This window comes from Adiantum capillus-veneris, chromosome 12 (genome assembly GCF_014529385.1).
Source record: "Adiantum capillus-veneris isolate H3 chromosome 12, ASM1452938v2, whole genome shotgun sequence".
NCBI classification, from domain to species: domain Eukaryota; kingdom Viridiplantae; phylum Streptophyta; class Polypodiopsida; order Polypodiales; family Pteridaceae; genus Adiantum; species Adiantum capillus-veneris.
In genome coordinates, this window is record NC_140942.1 from 70291872 (window position 1) to 70308422 (window position 16551).

The 16551-nt window shown below is 41.1% G+C and overlaps 1 long non-coding RNA gene across 1 annotated transcript in view; it reads left to right on the plus strand.

The window, feature by feature from the left end:
• The first annotated feature begins 10433 nt into the window (after window positions 1-10433).
• LOC147445902 (uncharacterized) overlaps window positions 10434-16551 on the plus strand; it is a 65609-nt gene continuing 59491 nt past the window's right edge. Inside the window, exon 1 of the long non-coding RNA XR_015189816.1 lies at window positions 10434-11038. This is a non-coding gene — a long non-coding RNA (uncharacterized LOC147445902). The remainder of the gene's footprint in view (window positions 11039-16551) is intronic.

The window sequence follows — 16551 nt, forward strand, 5'->3', positions numbered from 1 at the left end:
ATGCCCACAGGGTTACTATAATGGACAAAGATAGTGAAACATTGAAAAGAATAAGGTGGAGGTATGACAAACTGCTGGTCCCCAATGTCTGCAAGGATAAGAAAATGAGAGAAATTTTGTTATACCCCCCGGAGCTAGTGCCTCAACTCACAGTTGTAGATGTCACACATGATGTGAATACAAGGGCAAAGGCAGAGACTATTGCTCGCCAAACAGAGGAAATGAGGGAAGCAGAGCTTAAGGAGAAAGCAAAAGTAGCAGTGGAGTCCCAGAAACAAACAGAGTACAATGTGACCCTGTCTATAGAGGCAATGAATCAAGAAACTCTACTTTCAATGAAGAATGGTTTGCTTGCAGAGATACCATTTCTAGATGGAACCAGAAAGCTAGCTCTGGAAAAAGTGGACATCGATTTATTGCAGAATCCAGATGCTCAGATTTCAGACACAATTATCTATGCTTGTCTTAAGTAAGTGTTACTATCTTGCTAGCTTTGAAAACTCAGATAATAGGTTTGCTAACTCAGGTAGAGTCTCTGCAGCCTGATCAAAAGTCAACTCCCACTGCACACTCACACAGAGGTGTTTCTCCTTGATCCACAAATGTCTGTAATTATTAGACAAAAGAACAGTCCATCTGGGACCTTTGAGAGCTGGTTTCTCCACTGTGCTATGCTGGAAGTTACTGTGATCATCTTCCCATATGAGAACAACCATCACTGGAGTCTCATATGCCTTGATGTTGACCAACCAGCAGTGTGGGTGTTCAATTCAATAAAAGGAACCCACCCTGAAATTAGGCTGTAAGTGTTTTGTATCAGAAAGTGTTTCTTATAGATATCCATGTAAATTTGAAGCCTCATGCTAACATCTTGACATTGCTTTGTGCAGTTGTATAAAGAGGTTGTTGCTTGCCTATGGCAAGCTATGTGGAAGGTATGAACTATACAAGGCCCCAATCAAAGAAGTACCTGTCCCAAATCAAACCGATGGGAATTCTTGCGGCTGGAGATGTCTTCTCCATGCAGAATATGTCCTGCAAAGCTACTTTGCATTAAAACCTTTCATGACTAAGGTACCCATTTGGCAATGCATTCAGTTAGTTTTGGTTTAGTCTATAAAAGAATTCTCACCATGTGGTCTTTCAATTTTGCAGAGTGCTTTAAAAAACTACACATATGATTATTTGCAAAGATACCGGGTAAGTTTAATACAACACCTGCTTACTATGTCTAGCCCTAGAGAGCTTGAAGATAGCGGCTTGGATGAGCGCACTATTGATCTTACAAAACATGACGTGCCACCACGAAAAACCCCTACATCCGATACAGTGGAATCGCATCGGGCCGAGGGTGTCATATCAGCAGAAGATGAAAGAGCCGAGGATGAGGAAAGGACAAATGAGCATATGGAAGCTGCTAAGGTTCAACCGGAGGAGACAATGAAAGAGCCAAGTCAGCCAGTGGAGGAGCCAAAAGAGCCTATGGCTGAAACCCAAGATGAGGAAAGCAGGCCTATAGATGAGCAAAAGGATATGGATGAGGAAAGCAGGCCTAGGGATGAGCAAAATGATATGGATGAGGCAAGGATGTATGAGGCAAGTCGATCAGCCTTGAATCAGGCAGAAAGGGCCATGGGGGAGACTCTTGATGAAGATTTGAATGATGACTATGAAGATAAAGCGGAGGAGAGCAACAACGACATGAACACTACAGAGATCCAGTATGGACCCTTGCTACCTGTAGATACGGTTGTTCCGGTAATGTCTATTCAAGTATGGAAAAATATGTTCAGCTTCTAACTACTTATATGTACTTGTCAACTTTTACAGAGGTTGATTATCTTGGACGTCAATGGATTGCTGCTGATGCGGGTGCCTCTCGGTGACAGAGGACCCTTTGAGGATTTGCAAACGTTTCGGATGGGAACTTGTCGAGTCGTGGTTCGTCCAGGAACCAAGGAATTTATTGAGTTTCTTCTTCCGCGCTTCAGAGTTGCCATATGGTCTTCAATGCAAAGGCAAAACTTATCGCCACTAGTTGCAATAGTTTGCAGTGTATGCCAAGCTCACACGTCAGATTTTGCCTTTTTGTATGATCAAAGAAAATGCGTTACCGTTGAGGGCCACTACCACCCTAAAAAACCAGGATTACCTCTTTTGTACAAACCGTTTAGCCAAATCGGTGTACCCTTTGATGCAACTAATACACTACTAATTGATGATACTCCTAGCCAAATCGGTGTACCCTTTGATGCAACTAATACACTACTAATTGATGATACTCCTGAAAAGGGAGAACTAAATCCGCCGGGAACAACTATCTCACCACCTTCTTTCGAGGGGCATTCCTTCGATTTTTACCTTGAAGACATTCTGATTCCATACTTACAGAAATTGTATCTCAGTCCATTGTTCACGGACGAGTTTGTACTTTCTAATGAATTAAGATGATTTTTCTATCTGTCTTTGTCTTGTCTAACATATATATATATATATGTTAGAGAGAGAGAGAGAGAGAGAGAGAGAGAGAGATTTGACGTGGTAAAGAAATGTATTTCAAGCACACTTTTTCACAGGGCACAATTGGAAAATGAGATCAATAAACTTCATGTCTTGAAAGTCATTTGTATACACTTGGGTTTACAAGAATATCTGTTACATTGACACTACTTCAACCCGACCATCCAACTCTTTGCACAAAATATCTTTTTCCCTTCGCCGCATCACCTTACGGCCAGCTAAGAAAAAGGAAAAATCTGATAGTTCCTTGTCCATTGACTCTTCAATGATGTCATTTCGCAAATGCTGAAGACTGCATAGCTCCCTTATTGTAACCACCAATAGTAGGCCATGCTCTTTATCAATCACTTGCACATCCACAGTAGGATTATCTTCCAAACCTGCAGAAACCTGGTCCATAGGAATGTACTTACCGTTTAGCATTTGTGATCGCATATACCAAAATGAGAGTAACAGTGATTGGCTTGCAATCATGTACTTGACAACTAGAGTATCAAGCGCGACCTCGCACCGTAAACCAATCTCTTCCTTTGCATACCATCCTTTGTCAAGAAGTTTGTCACAGGATGACTGCTGAAATGACTTGCACATGAACATAGTTTTTGTAACTCTGATGTTGTAACTATGAAACAGCTCTATGAAGAGTGCAACGGGACAAAAGTTTGCAATTCTAACCAGTTTGGTAGGAATAGAGCTACGTAGAGACCTTTGTATATCCTTGTAGAGCTTACTTCGCATTGCCTCCACCATTGTTTCCTCGGGAACTGGCCAGTCCACAGTGTTCCAATCGGTTGGTAGAGGCACTTTCACCAACATGCCATTCTTATTCCCTGAGCTGAGTTGGTAAAAGTGGTCATAAAAAAAGATTCCCTCATCAGCCAATCTTTTTCTGCTCCTCTCTGAGTACTGTAGAGAACCAATATGGGCATGTACAACATGGAAGAGGCCTATTATGCACTCCACAGGTTCCCATTGCTCATAAGAAGAGGGATAAACATCTGCAATATATATAAGAAGAGTTAAACTAAGAGTATCAATAAGTACAAATGACAAATCTAATGCAATTGAGCTGTGAAGAGTGGAGACATTACTCATAACAAGCGGGAGAAACATTGCAAAATATATAAGAAAAGTTATAATGAGAGTATCAGTAAGTTCACATGTCAAGAGTACTTACAATTGCAACGTGGTTGATGTATATCTGATACATTTCCACCATTTGCTATCACCTCTGGATGGGTAAACACATGCTGAATAAGAACTTCCTTTACAGATCTTTTGCCGATCTCAACTTTGAAATCCAACACCCTGGCCTTCCATGCTGAGCGGTAAACGTTGATACCACTAGACCTCTTGGGTCTTCTTGGTTGCATGAGGACCCATGAACCTTTGTTTATCCTTTGTCCAACCCATTGGTTGTCTGCACTTATTGAAGCTGGTATTGTAATTGAAGATATGCTACTACTTGGCCTTCTAGGCAAAGTGCCGTTGTTGGTTGTTGGTGTGAGAGACAGTAAACACCTGGAGGCTCTTGGGCGAGAAGACGTGGACGCCATAACTCTCAGAGAAAAGCTTTAGTGGAGGGAGATTCACTTTGAAAGCATTCTAATGGAGGGAAAGTGTTTTAAAATTCCAATATCTTGTGCGGGCTTAATGGTCACCCTCCAGTACGTTAATGACCGTAAGAGAATATCAGAAGTGGGACCACACGCAAGCACCTAAAAGCTCGGTAAAAGGAAGGAAATTACTATGCTACAATCCTAGTTTCGTGAAAGTTTTATGCTATTTTCCTATTTTTTGAGTCTTTCCAGGTACTTTCCTATGTAACGTAGCCTTCATGCTCATTGGACGCGCTCTATTTTTCTCTCTCTTCATATGGCCCTCCAAATGACCTCCGAAATTTCCTAATGTCACAGCCATGTATGAGAGTGTGCTTGCACACACATTTTTTGTGTGGGTTATCAAAGATACATATGACTATCTTAGAATGATAAATATATGAATAGACATCGTGGATTAATTTCTTTGAAGAATCAAAGACACCATTGAGCACAGAGCTTTCTTTCAATTTTAAAATGGAAAGGAAAAAATACTTTCTATTTCTTAAAACAAAAAGTTCCTAGCTGGTTGCTACGAGTTCTCTCCATCGTTCTCAACACGTGGTGCATCAATTCAGTGGGCATGGTGATGCCTACGCGTGGCTCTTGCTCGATGGTATGCGACCTTTGCCCGACGATGTTTCATGGCTAATATTTGGAAGGGATAAGCTCTGGAACGTCAAAAAAAAAGAAGAAAAGTTCCCGAAAAATTTAACCCACCCCACTCTCTCTCTTATCTCGTGCTTGCACACCCCTTTTGCTTGCGGCTTGTGCATAGTGATGTTTGTGGGCCTATGCAAACTTTGTCCTTGGGCAATTACCTTTACTTCATGACTTTCATTGATGATTACTCCAAGCATGCATGGGTATTTCCGCTTAAAAGCGAAGTCCGAAGTATTTATGTGCTTCAAACAATTTCTGGCTATGGCTGAAAATGTCTCGAATGTTCAATGGACACCCTCTGTTCCAATCGAGGGGGGGTGTATATGTCTCATGAATTTAATGCATTTCTGGCTAGTCGTCGGATAAAACACCAATGTACAGTGCCTTAAACGCCTCAACAAAATGGTGTTGCTGAGAGGAAAAACAGGTCACTTACGAAAATGGCACAATGTATGGTCAAAAGTCAAGCTTTTTCGCATTCGTTTTGGCTTGAGGTCATCATGTGTGTCGCTTATGTACTTAATAGGTGTCCTATGAAAGCATTGCAGTCTATGATTCCATATGAAGCATGGCATGATAGAAAGCCTTCTATTGAGCACATACGTGTTTTTGGTTGTTTGGCATATGCTTTGGTGCCACAAACACAATGCAAAAAATTGGATGATAAGGCTATCAAATGTATTTTTGTGGGTTATAGTGCTGAAAGCAAAGGTTACAGGTTGTAGCATCCACAAACAAAATGTATTCTGGTTTCATGAGATGTTGTGTTTGTGAAAGATTTTGTTCAGCCCTTGCTGTCATGTACTAGAGACAGTAATGTAAGCTCACAGGACATTTATGACACTTTGTTACGTCTTTTCAATGGTGGAAGTTTGACTGTAAATTCCAATGAGGCAAATGTACAGCCTGTGGGGGTTTCTAAGAATGTTACAGATCAGCCTATTACTGATGCAAATGTACATGATGTACTTGATGAGGAAAGGGCTGAAAATGAGTAGCTAGAGGTATGCCAAAATGGCTGGTGCTGCATACATTGCGTGACAGTAAATTGGATGCACCTTTGTCTAGTCGCACTCGTTCAAGCTCTCGCCATGCATCTTATGCATCAAATTGTTATGCTTTGGCTGTGTCTAGCTTACATGATGTTGAGGAACTTGTCTTTTGATGAATCACAAAATTCAAAAAATTGGGTGGCTTCCGTGCAATCAGAATATGATGCACTTATAGAAAATGACACATGGACTTTATGTGATTTTCCTCCTAGAAAAAAGGCCATTGGTACGAAGTGGGTTTACAAGTTGAAACGCAAGCCAGATGGTGAGATTGCTTGCTATAAGACTTGACTTGTTGCAAAGGGTTATGCACATAAAAAAGACATAGATTATAAAGAGACTTCTGCTCCCACTTGTTGTATGACTACCGTGTATTTTCTCTGTGCATTGGCAGCTCATTTTGGTTGGGATGTACATCAGTCAGACATTTGTTACTGCTTTCTTGAATGGAGACATATTTGAGGAAGTTTATGTAACTTAGCCTCGCAGTTTTGTGAAGAAAGGACAAGAGGATAAGGTGTGCAAATGTAAAAAAGCTTTGTATGGGTTGAAGCAATCTCCTCGTGCTTGGTAACACTCATTTGGTCAAACGAGGCTTTCGTAACAGTCCAACAAAAAGCACATTGTATGTAAAGAGTGAGGGTGATGTACTTCTCATTGTGGTTCTTTATGTAGATGATTTGCTAATCATTCGACCAAATGAGAGATATATTGCTGAATTTAAGGCTGATTTGAATGCTACTTTCAAGATGAAAGATTTGGGGATGTTGCATCATTACTTGGGTATACAATTTAAGTAGTGTGATGGTAGTATTGCCTTCCGTCAAAAAAGTTACATAGAGACATTGCTATGCAAGTTTGGACTTGAGGATTGTAAACCAATTGCCACTCCCATGGAAACAGGTTTGAAATTGAGTCTTCATGATGCTAGTGATCCTGCAGATGTCACTCTTTACCAAACTGTTGTTGGATGTCTCATTTATGTATGCAACATGAGGTCGAATATTCAGTTTGCAGTCTCAAGGTAAGGAGATTTATGCATAGCCCAGGGTCTAAGCATTGGCATGCTTTCTAGAGTATTTTCTGCTACTTGAGGCACTTTACATCTTGGCTTGTTTTATCCCAAGGGGGGATCATTGCCACCAGAGTTACATGCTTTTCGGACTCAAATTGTGATGCTTGTTTTGACATGTGAGTGTCCACAAGTGGTTTTTGTTTCATGCTTGGCAGTTCGTGTATATCATGGTTGAGCAAGAAGAAACCTACTGTGGCCACTTCTAGTTGTGAGGTTGAGTACAGGGCAGTCTTCACAGCTATGGTTGAGTGTGTATGGCTCAGACGCCTTAAATACACCTTACAAGAAAAGGCTAGTCATCCTTGGCATTTTTGATATATGACGCATTCCAATCCCCCTGTGACAAGGAACTATATTAAACCAAGTTGGATGCCAAAGCATAGGTCTCACAACAAGAGTAAAACCTTAAACTTGAAAATGTGTATGAGAGCTCACAAGACTATGGTTCAATCTAAGTATCGAGCAAGCATATTCTCATTGCCAATGATCAGGCGCATTGCCTTACATGATTACCATATCCAAGAATGGTTGGATGCTTAGGGGATTAAGTTAGTGTGTGTCCGTTGATAGAAAATAGGCTCACACAGTCTCTATTACGAGAATATCACTTCTTGCTAAAATTAACGTTAGTATTTATTGCTGCGATGATTGTCCCTGAAGTAAGATATGGACTTGAAAGAATAGAAGGTGAGTCACAAGTCTTCCCAAAACAAACACAAGTCTTCCTAACTTAAGACAAAAAACAAACACAAACACCACACACCTACACACACACATGCTCACAAACACAAGACATAAGATATAAACCTCTCTCTCTCTCTCTCTCTCTCTCTCTCTCTCTCTCTCTATAACCTATGACTAATGAAGTAATACACAATGTATTGTGAAATAATTGGTAAGCTGAAAACATGGAACCACACATCAACAAAGCTAATGAACTACCTGGCAAGCACATTTAAAACACTCAATACGTAGCAGCAACGACAGATGGCGAACGCTAGCAAATACTGATCACGAATGATCACGACAGATCACGAACGCTAGCAAATACTGATCACGACAGATGGCGAACGCTAGCAAATACTGATCACGAATGAGCAGCAACACTGACACATGGAGTGCCAACATAAATTGAAGACGGATCAACACCAGTAGATGGCGAACACATTAATACCAAGCACGTTAATCAACACCTGATAGGATATATTGAATTTTTTTCTTTGACTATGCATGAGTTTATAGGTTCACAAGCACGGATTCTTTTGTTAATTTCACTTTTGTTTTCTTACCTTTATTACTTAATTTAGGCTCATTCATCCAATCCAACTGCTACCGAAAATTACTATCAATAACTTCATGCCAAGTGGCCTTCCTCAGCTTGCACGCTTTCTTGTGACTCCATTAGAGGTCATCAAGGTTCACTAGTGTGCCTTGGTTAATTTTGTGTAGCTCTAGAGAGATATTTTCTTTTGGGAGGATATGCGTATTTTGCAATCAACAATCTTACGTTAGATAACTTTTTGGAAGATAGGCTTTTGTAGGTTAGCGAGCATGCTTTCTTCTCTTTGTTGTCAAGCACAAACGAACAATATTATTTTGCATAATATAAGTGGCTAAGGAAACGACACCAACAAGGGCTCTTGCCAACATAATATTGTGCCTTGATTGGTTTGTGAGTCTTTGACCGGCAATATTTTTCTAATATGATTTCATGTGGTTTTAGAGGTGGATTTTTAATACTAGACATTTTGTTTTACATCCAATTTTGAGATCTAAGAAAGCAATACGAATTTGGAATGCTAATATATCTTTAATATCGTGTTATTGCTTGTGCTTGAGAATTTGTAATGCTGCTTCTTGAATTTGCTTCAAAACCTCGACCACCTCGCCCCACGGTTGAAATTAGGAGTTAGATGATACTTTAAGTAAAAGAAATTCCAGATTATATACTTTCTAGATGCATAGAGATGCAAACGTGTATGGGATGCTTGTGCCTCCCCAAAAAAGAAAAGACCATACATATGTATGGTGGGGAGGTGACACCATCCTCACCCAAGTTTTGTAAACCATAGGGAACATGCCCTTCCCTCGTATATTTGTTATCTCCTCCAATGTTGGAGGGAAACTTATGCTTCCCCTCCAGTGTTGGAGGGTCAATTTTTAAAACTCTAATGCATGGGGAAGAATTCATACCTTTGAGTTTAGTATTGTGTTATTGCTAGTGCTCAAGAATCTATAGCGCCTCTTCTTGAATTTGCTTCAAAACCTCGACGAACACGCCACACGATTGAAATTAGAAGTTAGCTGATATTTTAAGTAGAAGCAATTTCAAGTTTATAGATGCATAGAGATGCATTTGTCTATGGGATGCTTGTGTCCCTAAAAAAGAAAAAACCATACATTCGTATGGTGTGGAGGTGACACCATCCTCACCCAAGTTCTGTAAATTGTAAGGAACATGCTGAGAACGTGCCCTTCCCTTGTATAATTGTTTTCTCCTCCAACGCTGAAGGGGGGGCTTATGCTTCTCCTCCTAGTGTTGGAGGGTCACTTTGTTTTAAATCTCTAATGTATGGGGAAGAATTCATTATTTTGAGTTTAAATAGACTTGATAAGTGTTCCCTCCTCTAGCAAAGGCCATCCCTGCATTTGTTGGATTGGCAACTTGTGTTTTTTTCTCTCCTATGTCTGTCTTGTCATCCGGATGAACATCGATAACATTGCTCAGATTTAGTGTTTGCCTTTTTTAAAGGTCGTCCATACCAAGTTTATCTATTGGTGACATGAATTGGTCCTATTTGTCTCCTCCTTTGTTATTGAAAGATCCAAGTAGTGAGCTGAAAGCTCTTATCTAGCATATCTCATGCCTCTCCTTGCTTCGTTTGCTTCCATGCATCAGTGTTGCTTTCACAACTTTATTTCTATTAAGTAAATTAATCATGGTCAAAATGGGCATTTCATGTAGTCCAGACTGCAATGTATCAATGCGTACACAAAATCGTCCTACCTAGGTAGCGTCCTCTCTTTTGCATCATCTATAAACCCATGTTCTTTTACTCCTTCACCAACAAACTGATAAAGTTGTTGTAAGGCACTCTCTTTTCCATCTATATCATGGTAAGAAGGCCCTCCTTGAATTTGTTAGCTTTTGGTAGTCCTTTACGGCAAACATAAGTAGTTGTGCTAGGGGGTTCCATACACGGGCTTTGTTTTGTTGGTCTTTGCTTATGTCAACTTTTGAAAAGCTATACATCCATGAAAAAAAGTTGTACGTGCACTTTTGTTTATTTCATTCAAGCAGGAGCAATGCATGCTATCTTCACTAAAAATGGTAGAGTTGGCTTGCACCAATCCTTGTTGATTGCTAAGCAACAAGGAAAGCTTCCAAGATTGGTGTCTATTAACCTTTTTGCAGGTCGAAACGACAAAACTACTCACATTAAGTTCAATCCAAGACTCACACTGTGCAAAAATGTTCTTAATTCAGCTTGTAGATAAAACACAACACATCTTCTCCCAAAGTTCCAAAGAGTTTTCGTATCCTTCTTGCTTCACAACCCAATTCATGAACACATTTGAGTAAGTATCACTAGGGCCTTCTTCACTTCATTAGCGTTTAATAGGGTGTCGTAGATGATCATGTTTGCGATGCATTCCCTCTCTGCAGCATCCTCTCTTCTCGTCGGCTAGATCTTTAAGGTCTAGTTTCCTAAGATGTTAAAACTCTCTTCTTCTTCTTCTTCTTCTATCTCGCCTTCAATAGGTCATTTATCATGTTGTCGTGCACGAAGTGCATCCCCAACTCTTCGTCATCTCATGCAACAAGCTAGGTCTTGTCGGCTTCCTTAGCCTTGTCAATCCATCTATCACACTGCTTTATGTGATCATTTTTGGGGTGCATCCTCTCTTTTCCATCTCAGTCAGTACAATAAGTCGCTATCAACTTTATTAACTACACCTTCTCCTACGGGTTCTTAACGAGTGACGCCCTACAACATTGGATTGGTGGTTTAATGGTCTGTTGATCTTGTATCCTCAACGCCTCTAGCAAATGATGCGCACGCTCTTCCTTCTTGAGTTCAAGCAGGGCGACATAGATCTCAAGCAGTTGCTTTGTTTTAATTGAGCAGGTGCGCATTATTTGCTAGGAAAGCATTTTGTATTTACCATTTTGTTGTCATTCAAACATTCAACAAGAGTATATGTCAAGAGTATGCATCCGTAAACAAGAACCTAGAAGAGGAAAGTTGGAGAGAGAGAGCTTATGCTTTGTTTTCCACAAATCATGTTACTTTAAGTTGACATGGTCTTGTGTTTAAAACGGTTATGCTTTTTACATCCCAATTTTGATGTGTTTAAATTTGTCCTTAGCTTTTGGATTGTAATAATTCTTTGATTCAATTTTTCTCTATTGCGTATATTTTTGTCATTTGTGTAAGTGTGGTTGTGTCATATAAAAATTCAACAAGAGTATATATCCTCGAAGAAGAAAATGGAGAGAGAGAGAGAGAGAGAGAGAGAGAGAGAGAGAGAGTTTCTTACCTTCCACCAAAGCAAGTTCTGTTGTTTCTTAGTTGGTACTGTGTCTAGTAGGTTACGATCTTGATGCTCCAAGTTTGATCTATGTACCTTGCAAAAGAGCCATAAGAAGAGTTAGAATTTATATACAATGATGATATGGATCATTTGAAATATGTTCATTTTTAGATGTTGTTTCGTTTTTATTTTTGGAAAAAAAAAGAAAACATGCAAGTCTTCTTACATGGGGGAGTTGCACAGTCCTCCTCAATTTTTATAATATGAGGGAACGCGCCATTTCCATTGTTGGGTGCAATTTTCAGTGTATTCGTTTCACTGCGTCGCTAGTAATGAGTATGAAATTTAGAGTATTTTACATATCTTTCTGTTTCAACATTCATTTGTCAATTGTTGTAAATGAGTATGATGATGTTGGGCTAAAGCATTGCCGACTTGATGCTTGTCTGCTTCTATTGGTATATCTTACAATCTCATTGTGGATTCTCATTTATGTTGATACTTAGCCTCTTCTTGGTTGCATTTAAGGATTTAAGTTTAGCATAGACATCATCAGATCGTGGATGACTGTCATCTCTAACCGGAAAGGAATGTACCTGATTCTCAACCTCAATGTAAGCCTTGGCTAGCATTTTCCATACTCCTGAGAACCTTCTCATGTGTTGTACTCTAGCTGCATCCTTTTCCATGCACTGGCATAGATGCTAGACATCAATGTATAAGCAATTGCACAACCGCCTTTATCAAGCACCTGATTAAAGCAGTGTTCTCATAATGTCACATCATTATGTGTATCACAAGATCCAAGCAAGGAGGTCCATCCGATAATATCTAGAAAAGTGGTATACATTCCATTAGATCTTCTGCCTTCTTCAAAATTCCTGCTCTATCAAGGACATCTACCATAGAATTATAGTGCTCTAGAATAGGTTTTAAGTTACGGTCCCTCGCTTGCATGACTGCAAGCAGAGAACAAACTGATGAAAGTCGGATCATTTGGCTTGAGCACTGAATCTAGCGTGCTCTGAAAATAACCAGAAGAAGTTGCACAGTAGAGCATAGTGTCACGTGACACATCCAACCCTATGTGTCCGCGGACAAGCTACAGCATGACCAGAGTTCAGTTCAATCAAGTCAGTCTAGAATAAGAAGTGATCTGGCACTTTCGTGAGTCTGCTCGTAGACTGTGCATGTCCAGATACGTAGATTAGATGCATATCCTCTGGTTGCACACAGCATGATCATCAGATTTCCATCAGAACCCATCAGGAGCATTTTTATAGTGCATAGATCTATTTTTTCTATTTTTTGACATTTTTTACTTATTATTTTTAAGTGACTTTTGTTGAAAACTCGGTAGGGCAAATTAGCAAGTCTAGTATATAAGAAAACCTAGCGCTAGCGATTTCTGGTAGAAGAGGCAACAGGAGCTTCGGTTCAACAAGCACCTTCTCAACAGGACCCCCTAGCAAGACCTAGCATTTTGCAACCTCAAATCAACCTTCGCGATTTTGCATGGCAGATCCACCTTGGCGACCACAAGACACAGCAGATCAGCCCTAGCATTAGCAGTTTCCTCAGCAAAGACAGATTTCAGCCCCTAGCGTTTTTGGTTTGCAGATCAACCTCAGCATTTTTGCAGATCTTCGTGACGGAATCAGCCCTAGACTCAGTTTTGAGCAGTTAGTTTCCGCAGCAGAACCCCCAAACCTGGCAGATCTCACCTTCTCGCAGCAGATCCTCGCTGCACGGTTAGATCTCACGAAGTTTGCAGATTCAGCCCGAAAAACACAGATTTCAGCATCTGCGTTTTCAGCGCGTCGTCTTACTTTCGTCATCGACATCGTCACCGACATAGAGTCAGAATTCAGCAGATAAAGATTTGCAGATTTCAACCATTAGTATTTTTAGATTTCAGCCCATCTCATCGTCGTCCTCATCGTCGGCAAGTCCAAAGCATTGTAGAGATTTGTGCAATCAATAGTAGACTGTTCTCGCCATAGAGAGTAGGGCCTTCGGATGAGGGTTTGACAACATTCTGGTGTCGTATTCTTCTCTCTCTGTCTCTCAGTCTTAGCACTTTCATTCACAGTGTTCACTTTGTTTGTGTCCATTGCACTCTCTCACTAAAGGAACGGAAGGCTCTCCCTTCCCTAAGTAAAAGGAATCCTTGAGCACAGTTCGGAGCACTCATCTTGAGCAAAGTTCAACATTCACTTCCGTTGCACCTTACATTGGTATCAGAGCTTTGGCAGTGTTCTGTATCACTCAAGGAAAGAACCACATAATTTTTTTTCCTTGTTGCGGTCGCACATAACCCAAGTCCTCTTGGGCGTGTCGATTCCTAATTGTGTTTATGAAGAGTGACAAGAAACCCAAGAAAGAAGGGCTTGTCCAGCCTCCCCTTGTGCCTCTTTTCACTCATTGAGAGCGGACCGTGCACTTAGCGGCCGGCCAATCGACGTGAGGTGGAAAAAAGCAAACTTGGTGTGAGTGCAAGGCTGCCAAGGGGTGCGCCCGTGGAAAAGAGCAGAGCTCGGGTGAAGAGAAGATCCTTCTCTAACACAGATTGCAAGTGAAACAAGAACCTCAAGAACTCAAGAACTCAAGAACCCAAGAATCTCAAGACCCTCAAGAATCAATTCCTCGTGAACTTAAGAACCCAAAATCACAAGAATCCAGAAGAACCTACGACTTCAGTGGATGGTCATCACTCGAAGCGGAATGGATACTTCGCTTAGAGGTGATGAGCATGAGAAAGGCGAAGAAGAATTTTCCCCACCAGGAGGTTTTTCCGACCCTCCCCCTTCCCCATCTACGCCAAGGATTGTACCAGATCCTATGGAGGAGTTGGAGCAGATGTTTATGGACAACAAGTTAGAACGCGAAGCAAGACAAGCAGAAATTGATCGTAAGTACGAAGAAAGAATGGCAGCCATAGCGCATGAACGTGAAGAAAGAGAAGCAACAAAAAAAGACAAGCATAATTTGACCACGAGAACACAACAAGAATGCAAGAGATGTTGCGACTCTTTTCTCAAGTGCAGGCACAGATGCAAGAGATTCGGGAAAAGGAGACTCTCTCAGTCTCTTCTTCTCCAAAGCATGACACACAGGATTTGCATGATGATAAGCATGTTGATTTAAATGACAATGACAAGCATGAGGATTTGCATGGTGATCATGATATGATTTCTTACGAGCATGATGATTTGTATGATCAAGACGTGATTGTTCACAAGGATGACAGTTTAGTGGATGCTTTTTCTAGCGAAGCTAACCTCGTTGCAGATTCGATCAATCACGAAGAACTGATCTTGGCTTTCGAGTCGAGGTCCACAGCACCCCCCAGGTAGATTCGATCAAACACAACAAACCGATCTTGGCTCTCGAGCCTAGGTCGAAAAAACCCTTATAGGAAGTACTATGTTCTCGAATGATTCGTCAGCACGCATTGTTCAAGTGTTTCATTCGTGATCGTTTCTTGTATTTTAGTCAGCGTCTTTATGCGATCCCTTTCCAAAGGCATACCATATTGTACGTTGAGCATGATTCACTCATGGATGAGCACGGATGTATGCGGATTTCTCATGAAAAGATGAAATGTTTGCATTCAAGGAAGTCACATTCCTTCTCTTCCTTGGCATGACACATTCATAGGAAGAGAAAGTATGAGCACCAAGCATGGACATTTCCGTTGTGAATTCCCAGAGTTGATTGATTTAGATCAGCAAGACTAAGATTCGATCTCATTGTTTACGTGTGTGTGGTGAACAGTTTGCCATTCCGTCTATTTGTTCATCTCCATTGCATGCACAGTCTTTGAGGAAGAATATATTTTTTTCAGCCACCTTACATGGAATAGGTATGTTCATGTTTTTGTGTTGGAAGTGGTTTCAAGAATTTTCAGCCTTGGAGATTCTTGAAGAAGATGGACCCACGTCTATAGACAAAGTTGAAGCATTGAAGGAGCTACATATGATTTTGTGTCGCTCTCGGCGCGGCCCAAAGAAGCAAGCGTTGCAGACCTTTATGAAGTGCAAGTATCGCACGACCCACACCTCGGAGTGGGCCGACGAAGAGTCCTTTCGAGGATTCCGGATGTTGTTGGCGATCTCCCTCGGCGCCCTACAGTTTGGTACCAATACCTCACTTTGAAAAGGAGGGGATGTCACGTGACACATCCAACCCTATGTGTCCGTGGACAAGCTACAGCATGACCAGGGTTCAGTTCAGTCAAGTCAGTCTAGAACGGGAAGTGATCTAGCACTTTTGTGAGTCTGTTCGCAGACCGTGCATGTCCAGACACTTAGATTAGATGCATATCCTCTGGTTGCACATAGCATGATCATCAGATTTCCATCAAAACTCATCGGGAGCATTTTTACAGTGCATAGACCTATTTTTCCTATTTTTTGACATCTTTTACTTATTATATTTAAGTGACTTTTGTTGGAAACTGGGTAGGGAAAATTAGCAAGTCTAGTATATAAGAAAACCTAACGCTAGCACTTTCTGGCAGAAGAGGCTGCAGGAGCTTCGGTTCAACAAGCACCTTCTCAGCAGGAACCCCCCCCCCCCCGCAAGACCTAGCGTTTTGCAACCACAAATCAACCTTGGAAATTTTGCATGGCAGATCAGCCTTGGCGACCACAAGACACAGCAAATCAGCCCTAGCGTTAACAGTTTTCTCAGCAAAGACAGATTTCAGTCCCTAGCGTTTTTGGTTTGCAGATCAATCTCAGCATTTTTGCAGATCTTCGCGACAGAATCAGCCCTAGACTCAGCGTTTTCAGTTTTCAATAGTCAGTTAGAACCCCCAAACCTCGCAGATCTCACCTTCCCGCAGCAGATTCTCGCCGCACGGTCAGATCCCGCGAAGTTTGCAGATTCAGCCTGGAAAACACAGATTTCAGCATCTGCGTTTTCAGCGCGTCGTCATCGTACCGTCGTCATCAACATCGTCACCAACATAGAGTCAGAATTCAGCAGATAAAGATTTGCAGATTTCAGCCATTAGCATTTTCAGATTTCAGCCCGTCTCATCGTCGTCCTCATCGTCATCGACATCATCGGCAAGTCCAAAGCATTGTAGAGATTTGTGCAA